Here is a 6,000-nt window from a genome sequence, read left to right as displayed (position 1 = left end):
GAGAGAGAGAGAGAGAGAGAGAGAGAGAGAGAGAGAGAGAGAGAGAGAGAGCTCAAATCCTTGTTAGAGCTGACAAATACATGTCAAATAAGCCCTGGTGCCAATCAGGTCATCCCTGGGCTCCTGCCTGCTAGACACTGCTCTGTGAGAGAGAGACGCAGAGATCTACCATGTCCATCTTAGAGATGGTGCAGGACGTGCTTGGATGCACTCACACAGTGTTAGATCCAGTCCAGATGCATTTTCTCATTTCTGTAAAAGATACAAGTTTTGAATGTATAAGTAGATTCTCCCAACAAATATCCACCTACATAAATGTAGCAGAATCCCCATAGCCTGCAGGTGGCAAAGAGATCTGTGTTTTATCCCCCCCTCAAATTAAGATCCTACATCTGTATGTCCTTTTAGAAACGGCAAAGCTCTCAGTATAGTGATGCAGGTCTTTAGATGTTGTACAACTGAAATTGTGTCATTCCGAACTTTATCTGCAATGTTATATTCCATTTTTTGCGACTTAAGCGATACTTCTCCATCCATTCTACAGCTTACCGCCAAAATAAAGGAAACACTTGAGTAAATGAGGGATACAAAGTATATTGAAAGCATGGGGTGAGTCCACACAGGAAGTTCCTGACATTTGTACAGTGCCTTGCAAAAGTATTCATCCCCCTTGGCGTTTTTCCTATTTTGTTGCATTACAACCTGTAATTTAAATGGATTTTTATTTGGATTTCATGTAATGGACATACACAACATAGTCCAAATTGGTGAAGTGAAATGAAAAAAATAACTTGTTTCAAAAAATTTGACAAAGAAAAAAACGGAAAAGTGGTGCGTGCATATGTATTCACCCCTTATACTATGAAGCACCTAAATAAGATCTGGTGCAACCAATTACCTTCAGAAGTCACATAATTAGCTAAATTAAGTTCACCTGTGTGCAATCTAAGTGTCACATGATCTGTCACATGATCTCAGTATATATATACACCTGTTCTGAAATGCCCCAGAGTCTGCAACACAACTAAGCAAGGGGCACCACTAAGCAAGCAGCACCATGAAGACCAAGGAGCTCTCCAAACAGGTCAGGGACAAAGTTGTGGAGAAGTACAGATCAGGGTTGGGTTATAAAAAAAATAATATCCACCATTAAATCCATTATTAAAAAATTGAAAGAATATGGCACCACAACAAACCTGCCAAGAGAGGGCCGCCCACCAAAACTCACAGACCAGGCAAGGAGGGCATTAATCAGAGAGGCAACAAAGAGACCCAAGATAACCCTGAAGGAGCTGCAAAGCTCCACAGCGGAGATTGGAGTATCTGTCCATAGGACCACTTTAAGCCGTACACTCCACAGAGATGGGCTTTACGGAAGAGTGGCCAGAAAAAAGCCATTGCTTAAAGAACAAAATAAGCAAACATGTTTGGTGTTCGCCAAAAGCCATGTGGGAGACTCCCCAAACATATGGAAGAAGGTACTCTGGTCAGATGAGACTAAAATTGAGCTTTTTGGCCATCAAGGAAAACGCTATGTCTGGTGCAAACCCAACACCTCTCATCACCCCGAGAACACCATCCCCACAGTGAAGCATGGTGGTGGCAGCATCATGCTGTGGGGAGGTTTTTCATCAGCAGGGACTGGGAAACTGGTCAGAATTTAAGTAATGATGGATGGCGCTAAATACAGGGAAATTCTTGAGGGAAACCTGTTTCAGTCTTCCAGAGATTTGAGACTGGGACGGTTCACCTTCCAGCAGGACAATGACCCTAAGCATACTGCTAAAGCAACACTTAAGTGGTTTAAGGGGAAACATATAAATGTATTGGAATGGCCTAGTCAAAGCCCAGACCTCAATCCAATTGAGAATCTGTGGTGTGACTTAAAGATTGCTGTACACCAGCGGAACCCATCCAACTCCTTTTTTGCCTTGAAGAATGGGCAAAAATCCCAGTGGCTAGATGTGCCAAACTTATAGAGACATACCCCAAGAGACTTGCCACTGTAATTGCTGCAAAAGGTGGCTCTACAAAGTATTGACTTTGGGGGGGTGAATAATTATGCAAGTTTTCTGTTTTTTTGTCTTATTTCTTGTCTTGTTTGTTTCACAATAAAAAATATTTTGCATCTTCAAAGTGGTAGGCATGTTGTGTAAATCAAATGATACAAACATTCCAGGTTGTAAGGCAACAAAATAGGGAAAGTGCCAAGGGGGGTGAATACTTTGGCAAGCCACGGTAGAATCTATGCCAAGGTGCATTGAAGCTGTTCTGGCGGCTCGTGGTGTCCCAACGCCCTGTTAAGGCACTTTACGTTGGTGTTTCCTTCATTTTGGCAGTTACCTGTAGCAGCAGGCTACATGGATAAATGGAACAGCTGGATAGTGGAAACGGATTGAGTCACACCAAAGGGAATATAATGTTGCGGATAAAGTTCGTAATGACACAATTGAATGTGTACAACATCTAAAGACCTGCATCACTATACTGAGAGCTTTGTCGTTTCTAAAAGGACGTATTTGTTCATGTTTTTTCAGGGGACCCACACTACCAAACAGAATCAGGAAGTGAGTTTGTGGTAAGTTTAAAAAAACAAGTTAATTCCCCAAATTCACCCTACTATAACATGCTATTTACATAAAAAATTGAGATTTGGTTGTAAAAAAAACCGTATCCTTTAATCATTGTATGCTCTGTTAACAGAGTTCGGCCCCACACTAGAATACTAATGATGGTGTGTATGTGATGCTGCCGATACATAAGGCTCCTTAAACATAGGTTAAAGAGCCTCTCTCCATCATAATGGGAATATGGACCGAGGGATGCAAGCAAATTAATAAACATAATTAATAGCTTGATGCTGTAGGGAGTGTTGTTGTCTTGGGGAATTTGCTGTTCAGACCTCTGACACAATGCAGTGCTAATTCCAAAGGCTGGTGCGGTAAATAACACTTACAAGCAGCAGATACAGAAACATTTACTCTGTCATTTCTCGCCTCTTAGGTAATTCACAATACTAATTGTAATTGAAGGGGTCTAAGAGAGAGCAGCCTCTCTTCTCATGTATATTTTCAGGGCTATAATGGGGAAAATGAGAGGTAGAAAGCTTGTAAGAAGATGTACTGTAATGGTAGTGGTGAATATAACTGTAGCTGTAACTGAAGCCATAGACCTTTATAAAGTGGCTCAGTGGGAGGCTCTCTCCAGGAGCTGTAGCTCTGGATGCAAGGAATGAGCCTAATTTGGTGACATGCAGCCTGACGGCCATGGGTATTACCAGGGGGAGATGAGGGGAGCTAGGGGAGGGTGAAGGGTGATGGGGGTGTGTGGGGGGTGCTCAGGTGCTGGGAGATAACAGCTTGTCTCATGCCCCAGAAGTGAAAGGGCCTAATTACTTGCTCTAGCGTGCAAATTGATAATCTCTCCTCTGACAAGCCAACCCAAGCCAGAGCAGAGTGGAGTAGAGACCAGCTATTAAGATAGGTTATTTAAACAGAGGAAGGTGGAGAGAGAGACAGAAAGATAAAGAAAAAGAGAGAGAAACAGAGAGAAATGGAGAGAGAGAGAAATGGAGAGAGAGAGAAATGGAGAGAGAAGAGAAAGGGGTGAGAATGGTACTTTTCTACTATCCACTATGAGTATTCAGCACAACACCCCCTGGTGAAGAATGAGAGCATATCATCCCTTAACCTTTCTCTGAGTCTGATAACAACCATCTTTCCTGCCTGTGTAAGGTCCAAAATACTTCTCAACAGCTTCTACCCCCAAGCCATAAGACTCCTGAACAGCTAATCATGGCTACCCGGACTATTTGCACTGCCCCCCCCACCCCATCCTTTTTACGCTGCTGCTACTCTGTTAATTATTTATGCATAGTCACTTTAACTCTGCCCACATGTACATATTACTTCAACTACCTCAACTAGCCGGTGCCCCCCGCACATTGACTCGGCACCGGTACCCACCTGTATATATAGCCTCCCTACTGTTATTTTATTTTACTTCTGCTCTTTTTTTCTCAACACTTTTTTTGTTGATGTTTTATTTTTACTTTTTTGTAAAAAATAAATGCACTGTTGGTTAAGGGCTGTAAGTAAGCATTTCACTGTAATGTCTGCACCTGTTGTATTCGGCGCATGTGGCCAATAAAATTTGATTTTATTTTATTTAATGAAGACAGAAGCCCTGTGATAACATATCCTCATCTGTAAAGAAGGAGAAAGACCATCCCGCATCCCTCCAGGTCTGACAGGCGCTTCATTTTCCATTATTATGTTCTGTTTAGCAAAGGATTTGTCATTCTCGTCTTCCCTCAACTCTTCTCTTCTCCATCATATCCCTGTCCTGGGAGGAATGGGTTGCCTAGAGCAACTCACAGGGAAAAAAAGGGAGGAAAGGAGAGGAGATCAATAACAGAGTGAAAGAGAGAGAGAGGTAACTGTGGGAAAAAGAGACAGTCAAGCTCACAGGGTCACATAATACTGTGGCTTTCCAACATTAATAATTTAATAAGGCAAATGGACCTGATCTGTCAATGGTATTGGCTAAACAGATATCCCTCGCCTCAGCCTGGGATGGCTGATGCCAGATACCAGGATGAGAGATTAGCTCTGAGGATAAATCTTTACAGCATTATTACTCTGTGTATCTGTGACTCAAATGGCACCCTATTCCCTATATAGTGCACTACTTTTGACCAGGACTCATATGGCTCTGGTCAAAAGTAGTGCACTATATAGGGAACCAGGTGCCATTTAGGATGTACCTAGGTCTCTGAAGCGTAGAGACAAGTTGATATCTATTGCTCAATGAGAGGTGTTGGCCATCAAATGTAATGTCTGTTTATGTTTATTTATTGGTCTCATTGATCTCTCTCATTCTCATTATTACAGAATATATTATAATGCAGCCCTAAATATGCATGGAGGCTTCATTAGGAACATTCAGATATATCTTCCTGAACTCATAAATTACACCTGCCATGTTGTAGGAAGTTATTCAGTGTCTAAGTGGAACTTCAATCAAGCTTTGTATGTTTGAGAAAAATATCTCACAGCTTTCAAGTTTAGAACACAATCATTTTCCCTCTCCATACTCCTCTCTTATTCTCAGAGCCTCACCGCAATTACATGACTTCTGCATAATGGGTTGTATTCTTCACTGACACTGAAGTGGATATTGTGTGTGGGTGAGGTAGTTTCTAAAATTCAACCCCCAGGGCTAGTGATTGGATACAACAACAAAAAGTACAGAGCACCAACTCCTCTCTTCCAGAGTATAATGCCAAATGGTGACATCATTGGTACATCTGACACTCTGGCACAAAAGCATAACAACCACAGCCAATCCAGGAAGCCAATCCCCTGTCTCAACGCACGCACGCACGCACGCACACACACACACACACACACACACACACACACACACACACACACACACACACACACACACACACACACACACACACACACACACACACACACACACACACACACACACACACACACACACACACACACACACACAAACTGTGTCCATATACCCTTCGCCCCTCTCACTGGGGCTAGAGGTGCCACAGCTGACTAAACTAACTGGCTCTCGCTCCTCTCTCCTCTTTCTTGCCAGGCCAGAATGTGTGCAATCAGCAGAAAGCCGTTGGAGTTTGAATAAGCCTGGGCTCCCTGCGGGCTGTTGATTATTAAACGGTAAATGTTATGGCCGGGCCCAGTGGACTGCAGATGCAAGCGTGTGTGTAAAGCTTTGTCTATAACTCCGCTTCTGCTCTGCTCTAGTCTCAGCCACAAGCCAAGTGAGTAATGAGCATGGCCATGCCTCACTGCATGGGAGGGCACGGGGAGGGAGGAGAGGAGAGGAGGGGACCAGGGGCCAAACTCACTGCCAATATACAGGAGTGGGAGCAAGGACAGGGCCAGTGTGTGTGTGTGTGTGTGTGTGTGTGTGTGTTTTTGTTTAACTATCCTTGTGGGTACCATAAGTCCT

This window comes from Coregonus clupeaformis, chromosome 9 (genome assembly GCF_020615455.1).
Source record: "Coregonus clupeaformis isolate EN_2021a chromosome 9, ASM2061545v1, whole genome shotgun sequence".
Lineage (NCBI taxonomy): Eukaryota > Metazoa > Chordata > Actinopteri > Salmoniformes > Salmonidae > Coregonus > Coregonus clupeaformis.
This window is presented reverse-complemented; position numbering follows the sequence as displayed.